The sequence below is a fragment of the Uranotaenia lowii genome, chromosome 2 (assembly GCF_029784155.1).
Source record: "Uranotaenia lowii strain MFRU-FL chromosome 2, ASM2978415v1, whole genome shotgun sequence".
In the NCBI taxonomy this organism is placed as follows: Eukaryota; Metazoa; Arthropoda; class Insecta; order Diptera; family Culicidae; genus Uranotaenia; species Uranotaenia lowii.
The window spans coordinates 153,925,243-153,944,676 of NC_073692.1; the positions used below are offsets into that span (position 1 = coordinate 153,925,243).

The 19,434-nt window shown below is 36.1% G+C and overlaps 1 protein-coding gene across 4 annotated transcripts in view; it reads left to right on the forward strand.

Annotated features, from left to right (window-relative positions):
• LOC129743789 (protein naked cuticle homolog) overlaps nucleotides 1-19,434 on the forward strand; it is a 152,679-nt gene that overhangs the window by 118,373 nt on the left and 14,872 nt on the right. The window lies entirely within an intron of this gene.

Consider the following 19,434-nt stretch of genomic DNA (forward strand, 5'->3'; position numbering starts at 1 on the left):
TGCACTTTCTGTCCTTTAGAAGCGTTTTTTTTTTTAAATTCTGAGCTTAATTTGGGATCACAACTTAAAAATACATTTTCTGGCCTTCAGAAGAGTTTTTTCGACATTCTGAGCTTAATTTTGGATCACAACTTTAAAATGCATTTTCTTGCCTTTAGAAGCGTTTTTTTTTCGACATTCTGAGCTTAATTTGGAATCACAACTTAAAAATGCATTTTCTGGCGTTTAGAAGCGTTTTTTCGACATTCTGAGTTTAATTTAGGATTAAAACTTTAAAATGCGCTTTCTGCTATTCTGAGCTTAATTTGGGATCAGAAGCGTTTTTTGGTTATTGTGATCTTAATTTGGGATCACAACTTTTAAATGCATTTTCTGCTATTCTGAGCTTAATTTGGGATCACAACTTAAAAGTGCGTTTTCTGGCATTGAAAAGAGTTTTTTCGACATTCTGAGCTTAATTTGGAATCACAACTTTAAAATGCATTTTCTGGCCTTTAGAAGCGTTTTTTCGACATTCTGAGCTTAGTTTGGGATCACAACTTTAAAATGCATTTTCTGGCCTTTAGAAGCGTTTTTCGACATTCTTAGCTTAATTTGTGATCACAACTTGATCACAAATGCATTTTTTGGCATTCAGGAGCGTTTTTTCGACATTCTGAGCTTAATTTGGGATCACAACTTATAAATGCATTTTCTGTCCTTTAGAAGCGTTTTTTGGCTATTGTGAGCTTAATTTGGGATCACAACTTAAAAGTGCGTTTTCTGGCCTTGAAATGCGTTTTTTCGACATTCTGAGCTTTATTTGGGATCACAACTTTAAAATGCATTTTCTGGCCTTTAGCGTTTTTTTCGAATTTATATCTTGATCTGGATTTGGATTCAAACGTTAATCTGAATCTTGATTTGGATTCAAATATGGGTCTGAATTTTGATTTGGATTTGGATCTGGATCTGGATTTGGATCATAATCTAGATTAGGACTAGAATCAAGATTAAGATCAGAATTTGGAATATGATTTGGATCGTGATCTTAATTAGGATCTGGGTATGAATCTGAATCAGAATCAGGATCAGGATCCAGCTCTGGGGAAATTGAATCTGAATCAGGTTCTGCATACAGATCTGTGTATTGGTTACGATCAGAATCAGGATTAGAACAAGGCGCTCGTGATTTATTATCATATTTCTTTATTTATATTTTCTCTGGTACACCAAATCGTTTAAGAATTTTCCAAGGAATAAATGCCTTTTCACTTTTGCCAAGGAAAATTCAGTTGTGATCAGCGATACCAATTTTCCGGTATTTACATCGATTTTTGACGAAATTTTCGACCAAGAATCGGTATATACCGAATACCGATTTTTGAGCAAAACATACCGATTTTATTCCGATTTATGGGAAATTCGTTCAGACAGAAGAATTATTTCCAAAATCAATATAACAAAAACAATCGTCAACAAGTCAATAACAAAATCAAAAATTTTCCGAGGTGCTAAGGATATAAGAGCTAATGTTGATGCATTTTGGGCCGCTAGTCCAAATATTCATGAAGTTTTTTGTGTGCTCTTGTTTTTGAACAAAGATTTAAAAAAACATTGAATAAATGTGTGAACTTTTTTGGCAAAACTGTAACACATAACAAATATTTTGAAAATGAAGGTTTTCACTCAATAATCAACATTTTCGAAGACGAGTAGAACTTTTATTCCTGAGAAAAAAAATGTTGAACTTTTTTTTCTTTTTTTTCTATAAAACGGGAATTTTAACGAAATTTTAATGAAATTTTAAATTAAAATGATTTTTTTTTTAAACCATAAGTCAAGTCGTTTCGCAGTATCCAACACAGTTGTTAAATGAGTTTTAAGTCTTCAATATCAAATACTCAATAACTTTTTTGAATGATGTCAGAAAAATCTGTAATCTTATTGATTCCAGTTTCTAAAAATTGTAGAATTTAATTTTCACAACGTTTTTAATCTAAAAAAAATCATTTAGGCAAGAACTAAATCCATAATGAAATGCAGGATTACAAGTTGATTCAAAATCAGCTTTTAATTTTCATGTAGATTCATTAGTTACCAAACATTGATTTCACCCTCTAAACTGATCAATTTTAAAATTTCCACACGAAAATATCATCAAAACTAGAGATGATAGACCAAAGCTGACAAATAATTTGCATTCAGAACGCATCAGAATCAGTTATTAAAACAAAGACATCAAAAATACTGTTCCTCTGTGTGAGATTCAATTTGAAGAATTTAGTAGCATAAATATACCAGTTATAGTGTTAGTTAGAAGGAATAACACAATCTAGCTGTAATTGGCTGTCTTTTTAACAAAAAAAATTATGCTTTATAATCGCGATACTAGCAAAATTGCAATTTTTGCAATATTCTTGCATAAACTTGGTTTCAAAAGCTTTGAAAAAAATCGAAATTCATAACGATTTCTGGAAATTTAATCCGAATGCCCATTTTTTTGGGTTTGAAAAAAACCGATTTTAATGTGGCATCACTGGTTGTGATATACAGTTGCCATCACTTTTATAATGTTACTATAAGTTGTCAACAACAAGTCAATGAGCGAATAGCAGGTTTGATTATATTTTTTATCAGATGTCTTTTAAATCGGATGTCTTTTAAAGAGAAACAGATATCTGTCCTGGAATATGATTTTGTTCCCCATGACGTAGCGCGTTCTACATCAGAACGATCTCTGTTTATTAAACCGTTACGAAGGATTAAAACTTTTTCTGGTGAAAATGATATGAATTTAGTTCATTAAATAATCCATCCAAAAGTATTTTGATTGTGTACTACGAGAGTTGTTCCACAGAATTGGTCTGACAAATAACTCGATGGTATTCTGAGACAATTGCTAAATTATTTATTGAAATGGGAATACAATACACAAAACATTCATATTAGATCGAAACGTCTTTCATTGAAAAATATTCTTATGGATTGAGACTTCTGCTTTTTTTTTCAAGACTGACGTTTTGAGTCTTTTGATCATTCAAAATGTCAAATTGAGAAGCTGTTAAAAATCTGCTCGGTGACCATAGTTACACTTGACGAAGTCTTCCGCTTATCGATATCATCAGATTAATATTTTTCCTTTAGAAAATGCTAATGTGTTTGTAGTTTCTCGATTGAGACTTTCGTCTATGCAAAAAGTTTAGTAGACACTGCAGGTTATTGATTGTTATAACAACTTTTTTGGCAAACTGTTAAAAAAAATTAAATTTCTATCTATACTTTCATATTGATTAAAAAAGATTTTACTGAATATTTACCCATTTCACTCTTTTTGTGGATCTCTTAAAAATTCTCTTTTAAAGTCATCGTAAGTCTTAGGAAATCAAAATTTCTATACTTATAGTTTTAATTTTTGAAAACTAAGGCTCAATACGATGCTTTGCTTCGATAATTGAATCAGGTAATGAAGTTTGTGATTTGCAGTATTTGTAGTGAAACCAATTTCAAAATAGATGCCCTCATCAAAAATCTAATTTCTACTAAACATTCTTCTTAATGACTCACTTTTTTTTCCTCAAAATTCCTGTATTCAGTCCTCCGCCCACGAATTCAGAAAGAGATATTTCGCTTTCATCCATTTAAGAATTTCCCATTTAAGATGATCTTCAAAGATCACACGCGCTTGGGAGGGAGGTGCCGTTTTAAATGTGTGGTTGGTATTTTGTTATTGTCGATAAGGTCTCTGGGATTTCAAAGAAAACACTCTACAGGGGGATACAGTTTTTGGCAAAACACTTGGCGGCGGGCGCTCAAATCGAGAGTTGCATTGGCAAATAGCGCAACACCCGGACAGAGTATGGTGGTAGTAAACAAACAGCAACGAACGAAAAAGACTCAACTAATCTGCTGCTTCCCTCCTCCCTCTTATCCGGCTTTTGGTGTTGGGATCAAAGAATTCGCGCAGTTCAAAGAGACAGCTTTGAGTGATTCGAAACCATTTGTTCTATGGCCTGGGGAATGCTTTGATCTGCTGGGGGAAGGAACTCCAAACGGAAGACACTCGTTTTCTTTCCGCAAATTTTATTGATCTCTACACGTAATGCAATCTTCGGCAGGCTGATGACGGGGGTCGAGGGTGTTTTTTTGGGTTATTTCTCACTGGTTTGCTGATGAGAAATGCGCATCAAAGATTTCGGTTTCCGAACGCGAAAAGACACTTCCCTTTTAATTTTTTTTTAAGATCGCCTAAATCGCTGTAGCAAGTTTAATCAACAACTATCATAAAACCTGCCGAGAGGCGAAATCGCTTTTTGATAACCTGCCGTTGACTTTCAAATGCCGGAGAAGAATTTAATCACTACTACACATTAGCATACAGAGCGGGTATATTAGTTAATCCCCGGGTAACAATCCGGTAAATTCCGGCGCTGAGTTCAGTTGTGGTATTTTTAAAGGCCTTGAACGATGGATGGTGAAAAAAGATCAGCAACTTTAATAATTCGAAACAGGCTTCGTCGTCGTCGGTGGCCAGCTGGCTTTCGAGAGCTCTCAAAAGTCGATGACACTGCGCTAATATATGTTGATCGGATTAAGTTCATAAATTCAAAGCTTTTGCGCTTCATCATTGCCGTAGAAAACGCGATTTCGGTGTGGGTTGAACGGACCAAACCGTCCTAGTCACTTTTGCTAATTTAGGTCCATTTGGACACGGTCAAACGTCTGCTAGGTCGAAAAAGAGGTAATATCAACGACAAAAAAAGGCTCAAGTACTGTTCCCCAGAGACAAATCTCTCGAGATTTCGAAATGTAAAATTTAGGTATTACGAAAAAAAGTTCCACAATTCAGCGTTTGTCTAGCAACAACGCATTCAAATACCACAGCAGCTTTTATCGGCCGCCAGAAACACGACGGCGATGATTACCGCGCATCAGCAGCGAGCGAGGCGTGAACCAGTCCTAAATGTAATATCAACCAGGCCGGCCACGCGTCTATTACTTTTTTTCGCACGTCGCGTCGTCGTCGGCATTCGGACGGACGGCACTTCCTTTGATATGGCCCGGGGCAGCGACGATTTATGGCATATATTATTTCGACTGCAATTATCACATTTTTATTGTCACTCGCGTTTGAGTGTGGTGGCGGGGAAAAAAAAGTTGTAAAAAGGAATGTTCTTCTTCTATAGCTAGTTGCGTGTAATAAATACAAATTGAGATCCGGATTCTTGTTCCGCTTGGCTGTAAAATGTTCAGTTGAAAGTCATAGGAATCTTATATTTAGTTTAGTTGGGATACATTGATCTAGAATAAGCTTGCCAGATTGCCCGGTTTTATCAGGGTTTGCCCGGATATTTGATGCAAAATTTCGAGAAAGTCCGGTCCGGCCCGGTTGCCCGGATATTGTGAAAAACGCCCGGATATTGCCCGGATTTTTTCACAATTTTCACAAAGAAACCAAAAAAAATCAAAGTTTTTGAGTAAGTTTCAGCAAAATCTACTGACGGTATGGACATTTTCAACGGTTGTTTCAAATAATTTCGCTGATTTACTTTTATAAACCTTTAAATATTTAAGTGTTCCAAAAAGTTTTTGGTAGTCTGTAATTACATTAATAAAATATTAATTTCATTTTTTTTTGCATTTTTTCTTTGCTTTTTTATATAATAACACCTAAATGTTGCCCGGTTATTGCCCGGTTTTTGGATTTGAAAAATTGAAATCTATGCCCGGATTTTGCCAGGTTTTTTTGAAAAAATGCCCGGAATTGCTAGGCCCGGATGGGAGTGGAAAAAATTCTGGCAACCTTAATCTAGAATCTAGAAACCTGACATGAACAGACCCTATAGCTATGCAAACGATTTCGAAATTGTATTATTTATAAAAATCAGTTCTGTAGTTTAGAAGCTTCATATTCTTCTTCTTTTTACCAACATATCCAAAACATGGATAATGAAAGACTTGTGTCCTTCATTTTTCTTTTCAACCTAATCTCTTTTACATGTAAATATGTTTTGCAGAGATTACTACGGCCAGGCCAACCATGTGGAAAATATCGCAAAAACACCGGAACAATTTTGGTCAATATGTCACTCAGACTCACAGTTAAATTTAAACTGTAATATCCAAATATTGATGTATCCGTATATAGATCCGTGCGTTTTAGTTTGCAGGAGCAGGGCTGATGCGAGAACTTTGGCAACCTATCTTCTGGAGGCTCTTCCTCATCTCTCCTGTGTATGAAATATTCACGTGATTTTTCATAAGTTATAGCTCACTGCACAATAAAGTTCATCATCGTAGTTATAATTTGCGGGATTCGATGTTCTTTTAATTTTTTTCTAACCTATTTACTTACTTCTGAGAATACTTTTTAAAGAGCGAAAATGTTGACGTCCTTAGAAGGCAACGCCTACTCGAACTCTCCGTAAGTTCTATAGTTTTGCGGCTGGAGCTAACCCAAGCAACCAAAAGTCTCGTTAAAAAGGTCAAACACAGCTTAATCACCATAATAAATGCGCTGAAGTTCGTTTTATCCAGCACAAAATTCAAGTTCTTAAACGTAAAGTTAAAACTGTAAACCTGTTATTTGCAAATAAATTTTTTGTTCCGATGTCAGTTGAAATGATTTCTTTTCAATGCCAAAAGACACACCTCTATTCAACTGATAATTCCGTTTTTGCCTAATAAGATAAAAATTTACGGTATTCGACAAAGTTGTTCAGCGAAAAATTCCCTTTGAAGAATTTATAAACGGTAGAGTTCTCGATTTTATTGTTATTAACAAACCAGATGTAACTGATATTGTAGATCCACCTAGTTCAATTTTACGCACTGATCGCCATCGTAGACCACATGTAATAATATTTGATTGCTTCGACGATAATGTCATGAATCATGACTATCGTCCTACGACCTTGATTTTGGAAGATATAATTATGGTCCCAGTAATTGAAACACTAGCATCTATAGATTGGTTACACTTTATAGGACATCTCTGCCCTGATGAAGCTGTTTCCGTTTTTTACGATCACCTGCTAAGGATATTGCGCTGCATACCCCCAGAAAACGTTCTTCCCGAAATCATACAAACAGCCGTGGTGGCTTCGCTGTTCTCTTAACAGATTGCGCAGAATACGTAAACGATTTTTCGGAACTGAACTGCAGCAAACAAAGCTGACCTAGCGTCAATGGAAGCCGAATACCCAGCGCTACGCAATACCGTATTCAGACGATATATCGATAATATGGAACGGGAAATGGAAAATAAGCCATCAGGATTTTGGAAATTCATAAAATACCGACTTTCCGTCAGCAGTTTTCCATCGCGAGTCTCTTTTGACGGTCGGTCATCTGAAACTACCCGTGAATCTGCTGATCTGTTTGCTGAATTCTTCAAGAGTGTTTATTCTTCACAAAGTCCATTTGCGTCAACAGGTATTTCGAAACATTGCTTAGCTTTGACATAAACCTACCTCAGCCTATTCTAACCAACCATGAAGCTCTGGGAGCCCTCAAAGCTGTTGATCCAATAAAAGGACCCACCCCGGACGGTATTCCACCGTGTCTTATACTAGCGATCGCAGAAACACTCGCCGAATCACTGCGATTTATATATTGAGATGATCACTGAATTTTGGTATTTTTCCAAGTAAAGGGTGATACGGTCAAAATTGGCCAAGAGAAAACGCGTGTAAATCGGTGAAATCGTTTATTTAAAAAATCAAATTAAATTTCTTTTTCAAGTTTAATTAGTATAAAATTCAGGAAAAATATTCAGTTAGGCTTACGCTTTTCCAAATCCGACTTGCCGGGCCTTACGCTTAACCCCTGCCATCAGATTTCGTACAGCCACCTTGTCCACCATCTTCGCCGCAGAAAGCCAGTTTGCCTTGAACTGCTGCTCATCCTTAGCAGTTTTTTTGGTCTTCTTCTGGTTCCGCTTGACAATAGCCAAGTATTTCTCAATTGGGCGGAGCTCTGGCGTGTTGGGAAGGTTCTTGTCCTTGGGAACCATCTGCACGTTGTTGGTGGCGTACCACTCCATGACCTTTTTATCGTAATGGCAAGATGCCAAATCCGGCCAAAACAGTACGGAACAACCGTGTTTCTTCAGGAAAGGCAGCAGACGTTTATTCAAACACTCTTTCACGTAAATTTCTTGGTTGACAGTCCCGGAAGCTATGAAAATACTACTTTTCAAGTCACAGGTACAGATGGCTTGCCAAACCAGATATTTCTTCGCGAACTTTGACAGTTTCATGTGCTTGAAAATATCTGCAACCTTTCCCCTTCCTTTTGCCGTGTAAAACTCCTGTCCCGGAAGCTGCTTGCAGTCGGCTTTGACGTAGGTTTCGTCGTCCATTACCACGCAGTCAAACTTCGTCAGCATCGTCGTGTACAACCTCCGGGATCGTGCTTTGGCCGTCGTATTTTGTTTATCATCGCGATTTGGAGTCTCTACCTTCTTGTAAGTCGATAGTCCGGCTCGTTTTTTGACTCGATGCACGGTTGTAGACGATACACCCAGCTTATTTGCGGCATCTCGGAGAGAGAGGTTAGGGTATTGCTTGAAACTACTGGTAACTCTCTTTGTCGTCTCAGCGGCTTCCGGTTTTCGATTTCCCCCCGATCCAGACTTCCCGGCTGTCGATAAACGTTCCCCAAACACTTTACATTCAACACACCATCAAAATGAGGGATGTTCAGGTTTTTTAAATGCAAAATTGAAAGAAATACGTCAAGTTGATATTGACCAAATTTTGACCGTATCACCCTTTATATCCAAAACCGCTGCCATAGCCCATAACCCCAATTCATAAAACGGGAAATATTCATGGAGTGGAGAATTATAGACCCATTTCGATACTCTGTTGCCTGTCGGAAAGTTTTTGAAACACTACTCTACGAGAGACTTTATGATACTGCTAAACCAATTTTATCTGAATATTAACACGGCTTAATGAAGAATAGACCTACGGTTTCAAATCTTATGAGCTATTCCGCTACACTATATACTGCTGTTATCAAAAAGCAACAAGTAGACGCCATTTATATAGACTCCTCCAAAGCATTTGATAAGGTTCCTCATGAGATCGCAATCCTTAAATTGTACGCTTTGGCTTCCCATCGTGGTCTTCAAGGTGGCTGCTCTCGTATCTGACAAATAGACAAACATTTGTAAACTTACGGGGTATCCAGTCTCAGCCATTTGTAGTCCCCTCCGGCGTCCCTCTGGGAAGCCACTTTGGACCACTTATTTTTATTATTTTTGCAAACGACCTTACCTGAATACTCAAATCTTCAAAGCTGATGTACGCGGACGACCTTAAGATATTCATGAATATTGAATCTTTTATGGACTGTGCAGCACTTCGAGCGGACATCTCGACTCTCCTGAATTGGTGCAGATGTCATGGAATGGTAGCTACACAGAAAAAAATTTGGACTATTACGTGTCATTGAAAATGGTTACCTTTAAAATAATTCAACCTGTAATTCAGAAATCACATAATTTTCAATTGATTGGTTGAAAAGTAAATGTTAAATCATTTGATATTACAGCAAATGTCCTGTAACAAAAAGGAGCAGGACATGTACTGTAGTTTTACAGGTCGAAGCATTATTTTTAAGTGAGAGCATTATTTACAGGCTGGTTTCGTGCATATGAATGTAGTGTGTCTTCGCTGTTGCTGCCAGTCACGGCAAGAAAAAAAACACCGCAGGCCGTTAAAATTTCAGAGAACTCCTTAAATTTGGCCAGAAAAAAACCGTTAAAAGACAATAAAAGTTCTGAAAACTTAGCGCACCAAGGCCGAAAACATCGCTAACGATGAAAGTAAGTTTTAAAATGGTTTTGTTTAGCGATAATTTTAATATTTTCTACCCCCCGTACAGCTCGCAGTAGATGCGAAAAACGAACTTCACCATCCGGCCGGACAAACACCGGAACAGTTCCAGCGCCAAACGAGGTGAAAACTGGGCAGAAACGATCATGCATCATCAACAGCAGCGGTAGAAGATTTTACTTTGGCGAAAAAACAACATCATCACCCGTCCAGATCCTCAATCACGATTGCGACCACACCACCAGTCACAACATTCCGGTTGCCCGAGTGAGAACCAACACCATAGCAGCCAATTTTGGGGCGCAGAAAACGCACCGAACCACCTGCGTCGGCGCCCTTTATTTGTAAAGTAAAAAAAGCCATTAAATCGAAAATTGTTCATTGATGTATTGAGGTTATTGTAATAAATAAATAGTGTACGAATACAATTTGCTTTGTTCATTAATGAAATTTAATTCTGTTATAATAAATCAAAATAATTAAATTACGTGCAGATTTCATAACTGGTCGCTTAAAATTACAGGTCGCTTGCAATTACAGATCGCTTGCAATTACAGGTCGCTTGATATTACAGGCCTGTAATTTTAAACTATCCTGTGAATTGCCATGTCCTCGACCTGTGAAATTACGGTAAATGTCCTGCTCCTTTTTGTTACAGGACATTTGCTGTAATTTTACAGAAAATAATTTTTGCTGTGTAACGCTAGTAAAATCAGATACATAACGTTCTGTACAACGAGAGAACCGTTACGTTTTAACCAATTATCATACTGACAGGACACTTAGAACAAAAATTTGATCATTTTCTTGCTTATTTTTTTTCGTCAAACTTAGTAGGTTCGCAATACCGACAGTAGGTGGCGTACTTACCATTTGTGCAATTCAAATGCCCTGTAGGAAAAATGTACCTTTTTAGTCTGATTTAATCGTCTGATTTGCTTTTTTTAAAGTTGGATGGCACTTTTTAACTGGGATAGCATTTCTTCAACTCGATCGAGTGTCCAGTCAGTATGGTCAGTGTTTTAACTATGCAGTGGATACAGTGGAGATGGAACGAGTAGTTCCGATCAAAGATCTCGGCTTTATATTCGATCACAAACTAACCTTCTCGGAACACATAGCTGCTACTACTGCACTGAACCCAAATTCACTCTTAAAATACACATGATTTTTCACTTAAAAACAAGGATCCAGTGATTTTTTTTTCCATTCAAGTGCGACATATACATTTCACTTAGCAGTCACTTAAATTTCAAGTGAATTTATTCACATTCACTTCAGTCGTCACTTGAATTTGAAGTGAGAAAAAATATTCACTTCCTCGTTACTTGAATTTCAAGAGAATGTCGGTTTGAAATTGTGTTCATTATCAGAGTTCAAAATGGCAAATTCTAAAGAGCAGCATTTAAAGCTTATGCTGGATTTGGATTTTCTCAATTCTCTACTAGGCGATTTTGGCGGTAGTTTGTGTTAAACGTGATGTAAGAAAAAGTTATTTAAAGGTGTTATCATGTTTCAGCTTATGGGTTGGACTGGACAGATTTTCTGGTTTGCAGCAGGGAAGATTTAGAAGTCGCACTAGCCGCAGTAACCGATCTGCCTTGGGATTACGATGGAATTTTCCAATCAATAAATTTATGGCGAAAGCGTAATGTAAGTATTTGAAATCGAAGGGGTGTTCTATAATTGTTCTTTTATTTAAAAACGCGAGAGATAATTGACTTGAAACTTACTTAGATATTCAGATAAATTTCACTCGAACGTCATAGTGTAATTCACTTGACCGGTCACTTAAGTGAATTCACTTGACCCATCACTTAACACGTTCGTCGCCACGGCACCCATATTCGGGTGACGGGTGTATTTCCTGGGGGGCCCCGTCACATCAAAAAGCGTGTGACGCTCTCTTACTTGAGTTTACCGCTCAGCTTCGCCACACGTTTCAAATATGGGAGTTCTCCCTCTTTGCTTTCTCTCTCTGAAAATTTCTTTGGGCCCGGCTAGTAAAACTACCAAAATGAGCGTGGCGACGAACGTGTTAACATTCAAATGAAATTACGTATGGCGACAATTTACTACAGATGTCACTTACTTTTTAAGTGAAAATTATTTTGCGTGTGCAAAAGATTGCCGACACTGCCGACTTTGAAGATGTTTATTGTCTGAAAGCAGTTTTCTGTGCTTTGGGGCGTAGCGTTTTGGAGTATGCAATCTGATCTGATGGATACGGACGTACATTCGAAGAATGTTCGTCTTCGATTTATTAACGAATAATTTAGACTGTCCCCAATTGATGCAAATGCAAAAGAATAACATTCACGCGCCAGCTAGACGAATTTGTCAACTTTCTGTGAACACCATACAGCCGCACCATCTTCGCATAAAATCGTCCTCTGTATAACTGTTGTCGTGTTTTCAATTAAGTGCCAAACGTTTTTAGCTTTAACTTTTCCAAAGATATATTTAAAAATAGTACACGTAGTTCTAGACATTAATACATGTTTAGTTTAAAAAATTGTTCAAATTTACTCATGTAAACGTTATTTAAATTCTGCAACAAATCATGGAAGAGTATTGGACCAAAACGAAGCATTTAAGACTTCATTATTTGAGAAATTAAAAAATGACCCCAAATCGACTCAGTCAGTCATCCCATATTGTTTTAATAAAAGTTTAGAATTTCACTTAACACTAAACATACCGACACTTTATATATACCTATTCACACCGCGAGCGGTCAAATGACGGCAAACACCGTTTTCACTAAAACTCCCTTGTTTCTAAACCGATTTCTACCAAATTTATAGTTTTGAAAAGCTTATAATTCGACTCAAATATGATTCTCAGACAATTTTCAGCTACAATCAATAACTTTAAAGTTATTTACAGTACAAGAAAAATTTTATGAATAAACATGCTTCAGGACAAAGGTTGTAAATCAGTTATTAAGTGCTCGAAAAAAATTTCACTTAGTGCCTGAGAAAACATATTTGAGTCGAATTATAAGCTTTTCAAAACTATAAATTTGGTAGAAATCGGTTTAGAAACAAGGGAGTTTTAGTGAAAACGGTGTTTGCCGTCATTTGACCGCTCGCGGTATGAATAGGTATACCACATAGGTTATTCGAAAACCGTAACACCTAAAAAAAATTTTTAAAAACGCAAAAATACTTGCATTCCAAAAACAAAAATAGTCCTGTCGTTAAATTTGCGAAAAAACAATTATATAAGGCTTAATCATCGTTTAAAGTTCAAAAACCGTCATTTGACCGCCCTTTTTTTTTTTTTTTTTCCGGGATTTTCATCCCTTACGTTTGTATTTGACCGCCCCCGGTACGTTTAGTGTTAAAACAGTCACGACAGCTCTTGATCGCTCAGGCCGGAACAACTATCAAATTCTTCAAATGTTACCCCCTTCCCTTTGTTTCGAAATATTCGAGAAACTCATAGGGGGAAATAAATAAATTTCGTGAAAAATTCGATAGATTAATAGAATATTTAAACAATTTTAAGGGCTAAACATCAAACCGTGGAAGCTGGCATCTTTCGTATTTGTGTTTTTTTTAAGCGTTTAATATAAAATAAATCGAATCTTCAATTCTGGTTTATTTAGATTGTATGTTATGATGTTGCATACAAGGTTTCGGTCAATTGATTATAATTTTCTCTTTTTTCCATTATTTTTAATTTAATGTTGAATCTTAAGGTAGAATGCCAACCCGTTAACCCTTAGTTGGCGCTAGTGTTATGTCGACAAAATTCCGTAGCAGCCGATAGGACCTTGAATATTGAAGGGCCAACATCTTCTTGTGAGTCAAATCTCCGGTTTCAATATCGTTCTCAAATGGTTAGTTCGAACGAGCTGCGGTTGAAAAATTTCACATTCTTTCACCAGAAAGAAACACAACCCGGTAAACGCCATCATCGCCGATGAATAGGAAACCTACAAGAGTTATTCCCGAAGGGTGTTGAATGTCCGCGCGCGCCGCCGGTACAGCGAATCACTTTGATTTTACAAATATTTGCTTTAGTGAGGATCCGCCACCCGGTTGTTTTTTTGGCATTCCACTTGCCTCCCCCGTCAGCTTGTAAGCAAAAATCACATCTTTATCGTTATACGCTAACCGACTGTCGCCGGTGTGTAGGTTTCCATCCATATTCGAGGGGGAACGGAATACCGACCTCGGAAACTAGCGTCACCTATCCATGTCGAGGCAAGGTGAAACGAGGCGGATCAAGAATGCGGGTTGGCTGGCGGCCATTCGATTCGAGGGTAGTCCTACAGTGTATATTAATCACCTGTGTTGTTGTACGCGGTGTTTAGCTAACTTTTAGCGCGCTGCGACGAGACACTGCTATTCGAAGTTATAGTACATATAGCGTCGGGCTAGCCGGCCCGCGGAATGCTCGTTGTTGTTGTTGAAGGGTTCAAAGGGGAGCTAGCCGCATATATGAACGACCGGCAAAGCTTCAAAATCAAAGGGATGCCGCCGCCCGATCACGACGAGTGATATGAAAGAATGACGGTGGAGAACGTGGAAGGTGAATCACAGGATCAACGGCAAACGCGGGGGGCTTTGATTGTTGTGTTGTACCTTTGTATATGTGCGTCGAACCGGCTGTAGTAACACGATGTCAGATGTCGCCAAAAAGCCGGCACGGCTCATTGGGAACAGGTTGGCATAGCTGAGCGGAAGTAGTTGGCAGTAGTGATAGCAAAGGCAGAGGGGACAGGCAAACCGTGCCCGTTGGTACGTTGTTGTATGCAAAATACAGCAATCAGCGCGCATTCAACCGACGACGAAGGGAGCCAACAAAAATCCACAACAAACCTTGGAATGGGGCGCCACACTTTGGCTGACGACCGGGGAATATCTATCAACCGTACACCGCAAATAGGCACACCTTCATCGTTGTTGGAATTACAATCAACTATATTGTGTGGTACCTACTAGGGTACTTCAAAGGCCGGCTCGTGACTATAGCTTAGCTTAGCTTGATTGACTACTCACATCCACCTTAAACTATGGAACCCGAAAATGCTTCTTATTCTGTATAAAGATTTTTTATTAACACAAATTACAATAGATCTTAACATTTTTCTTATTGAAATTACGTTACTTGTATCGCATTTCGAATTCCACAGTCGCTGGCGTGGCTCAGTAGAACGAATTCCACATCGCCAATGGTTGCTACTCCGTGATTGACCGAGGCCATCAGTTTTGATCAGAGGTCAAAAGAATGGTACCTGGGATTGACAACACATTCACAATGTCCAAAACTGATGCTCTCTCTTTGAACATCAATAACGGCGCCGGCCACGTCCTAGTAGTCAATAGATAGGTATGAAAGAAGAGAAAGGGATGAAAGATCAACTTTGTGCTTTAGGACCGAGGTCACCTCTGCATCCTAGCAAATAATTTTGTTTGGGAGAGTGGGTAGAAGGATATGATCTGGAGGCACTTTTGACAAGTGGTATGATCTTTTATTTTAAATCCTCATCTCCTGTACTCCTATTGTTTATTTATGCTTGTTCCAAAATTTTATTTCCAGATAAGTTATAATTATTTCAGTATTTTTGATATATCTATTCTTTCCCTAATTAATATTTGGATCCATCATAGTGAGCAATTTAACATTTTTAACATTTAAACCGCTCCTAAAAAAGATTAAAACATTCCGTATTCCAGAGCATAATAAACGCTGGATCTCAAATCTACTACTAAAAAGTGATGTGATACATGTGAGTCACAAAATAAATTCAATTTTATTCAGCTATCAAAACCAATACTAACCTGTTTTAGTAGATTTTAATTTCATTCACACATGATATATGTTCAAAATATAACAAATTATTTCAAAACTATAGGTAGAGAAATTGGACAAATTAAGCAAAATTTAATTTTGTTCTATTATTTGTTTGAGCAAATGTGAATTCGGTTTATGAATTAATCTCGAATAAATGTTACGATCCAGACATCATTATAGTTTTCTAAAGAAATAAAATAAAATGAATATGTAATTCCATGCAAACTGCAGAAAAGTTTATATCTGCCATATATGTAGTTTTATGTACGCTTAGAAGGTGATTAATAGTTATCATTCGATTCTATTTATTATTATCTAGTATGGAAATGAAATAAAAAATTGTAAAATATATTTTTTTTAATGAAGTATCTCGCACACAAAAATAAGTTTTTGTTTTAAATCACAAATTCGTAATTTTGAAAATTCATTTTTTTATAACCATCTATTTCGAAATTCACATCGTTCATACTAATCTTAACATTCGATTGTTATTCTTAATTCCAAAATTCATAGTAATTTATTAAATTCCAATTTTTCAAGTTTCCAAAAATTCATGTTTTTGGTTTGTTCCAGTTTTGATAAAGTTTGAAGTAAAATGAACTTTTGGATTTTCTAAACTTTCAAGTTTTTCTATTCTATTCAAATTTTTGAGTTTCATAAAGTTTTTTTGATATTAAAATTTTCAAGAATTGAATTTTGACAATATTTATGTATCCACAATTATCAAATTTTCGTGTACTCCACAGCCCATATGATCGTTTTATGCACCTTATAGTTTTCCAAATTTCAACATATTTAAAATTATTTATTTTCATATTAAAAAAAACAGTGTTTCAATATTTCAATTTAAAGAATGGTTTTTTTTAAATCTCAATAGTCAATTTTTAAACACTCATAGTGTGACTATTCTTCTAAAATTTTCCTTATTATTTGTGAATACTCTGTTAAATAAAATTGATTCTTTTTAATAAAATCTAGTCGTTCTTTTTCAAACACTTTTTCAGTTTTAGTTTAGTTTATATATTTTAAGAGTCGTATATTCGTAATGTTTTAAACTCATTCACATTGAATGTCGTCTTCATAATATTGCGAAATATTCGGTTGAGGCAGATCGAACATGCAAAGTGAATCATTGTTTCAATATAAGAACAAATAATTTGAAGAATTTACTTGGAGGGGTCAAAGATCTCTTTCGACAGGGACATAAAATATCTTGTTTTGAAAATCTGAAATATGTTTGAGATTGTTTTGGTTTTTTAACTATCATAGAACCACCTCACTTTTTTTTAAATAAAGTATGATTTGAGACAAGATGATCCGATGCCTGATTAAAATAAACAAAATCATCGTGATATTGCTAGGATTATGCGACTCGAATATATTTTTATTTTTGAGGTAAAAATTTAAGATAAAGCTTTTTAAGTTAATTTATTGGTCATCGTGCTATGTGCATTTTTATTTGTTATTTGAAAAACCGCAAAAAAACTAAGAAACATTGTTCAATCAAAATAAATTTCTCTAATCCTTGCCCGCTAATGGAAAAATCAATTACTGAATTCCAAAAATAAAGCAACAATCATAATCTTATCTTATTTTATGAAATATACTTAGCTTTGTTGATGATGAAAATTTCCATATCCTTTTTATCGCCGGTATAGCGTTTTAATTTGTCCAAGTGCAAACATGACCAGGACGGTGTAACACTTTTTATACACCACGTTAGCTAGGATTCTAACCTTCTTCTATTTAAGCGCCATCTTTTGTAATTTCAAACAAACCTTTCCCGATGCTTTGAAAGCATACGCCATCTCAGCGTCATCGAAAGACCAAAATACGATTTTGAAAATTATAAATTACTCGAAACTAACTCAATCACTTAACTCAACTTTACGCTTGTCAACAACAAAAACACTTCACTAGTCGTTTTCACGAAAAAGATATAATTTTGAATCGCAGAAACCATTAGAAAATTACTCGTAATTTGGTAAGGAAAAATCGCGTTTACCACAAGCCAGTGCTACCAGCGCTCTTCAAAGGCCGGCTCGTGACTACCTTCCATCAAATGGTCAGGGATTAAGACGGTATCGAGTAGAAGTTTTTCGTATGGTTGTAGGTAAACAAATGGATTTACGATGAACAAACAGGCATTCTTAGCTTAGCTTGATTGGCTGCTCACATCCACCTTAAATCGTTGAACTTGAAATGCTTTGTCATCAAAACTCAATTTATAATGCATGTATTTTTTCCCTCTTTGCAAAACCTTACTCAATTAAAAATAAATTACTTTAATGAAATCTTTATTACACGCTATGCATTTCAAATCCCACGATCGCAGGCGTGGCTAAGTAGAACAAGTTCCACATCGCCAATGGTTGCTACTCCGTGATTGACCGAGGCCACCAATTTTGTACAAAGGTCAAATGAATGGTGTCTGGGACTGACAGCACATTCACAATGCCCAAAACTGATGCTCTCTCTTTAAACATCAATAACGGCGCCGGCCACGTCCTAGCAGTCAATAGATAGATTGGAAAAAAAGAAAGGGATGAAAGAATGATTTTGTGCATTAGAACCGAGGTTACCTCTGCATCCTAGCAAAATAATTTTGGTTTGGAGTTTGGGTATAAGGATATAATCAGGAGACACTTTTGACTAGTGCAATAGTTTTGGTTGTAAACCTCATTTAATATGCGTCTGTTGTTTAATAAAGTTGAACAAATAATCAGGTTTTTTTCAAAGTTTTTTTTTTATTTCTTACTTTTTACCTATTTCGATAGAACAAGATTTTATAGGTATTTTTACTGCGTTAAAGTTAAAAAAAATCTGATCGAATTCAATGAAACTTTAATTTTAGTATAAAAAAAACTGAAAAAAAAAATTGAAATATAACATTACATGATATCAATTCATAAAGCCTCCCCCCATAAAATTAAAAACATAATCTAAAAATTTTCCTTATTTTTGTTATAACCAAATAAAAAAAAATAAATATTTAGATTTACATGTTAAGCAAAAACTAAATGAATTGATCTCACCTAAATTTCTGATTGTGCTACGCTTTCTGTTTTACATCCGAATTTCAAAACTACCATTTTAAATTATTATACAACAAAGTTTATCAATGGCATAGAAATTTCTGATTTCTCACAAAACTCAATCAAAAGAATAGGCTTCAATAGAGCTGTAGGTGCATTATTGTACACAATTTCATAAAATAAATGGTTTTATGCACTAGATTCCAAAGATTATGTAAAAGACCTTATTGTGCACTGTCTCTTCCCCATTTTTAGGGGGAAAACCTTGTTTTTTCCCCAACATGTACTAAACTTAACCATTTACAAAGTAATTAGATTTTATGTAGTCGGCTATACAAGAATGGAAATACTTAGCTTTGTCCCGTATTACGACGTCTTTTCAGCAGCTACAATTTTCGCCCTTTTCCGGAAAACAGTGACCAGGTTCTTTGATCCCTCTGGCTAAATTTGGCGTTTCATCCGAATGCAGTTTCAAGAATTTGCTAAATTTTCTCTTCTCAGAATTTCCCGTCAAAAAAAAACACACCCGTCACAAACAAACGTAGCCTACTCCTCTTTACGATGAACAAACAGGCATTCTATTGATTAAAATAAATATTTTCCCGCTAATCAAGCAAATTTCGCTTGTTTGATTTAACATAACTTATTTATGATTGATTCTCGGCCAACTAAATACAAATATTAAACTAACTTGCAACTACCTACACCCAAAAAAATTTCAATGTCGATCGAAGCTACACAGCAAAAAAAAAATTAATGATTGAACA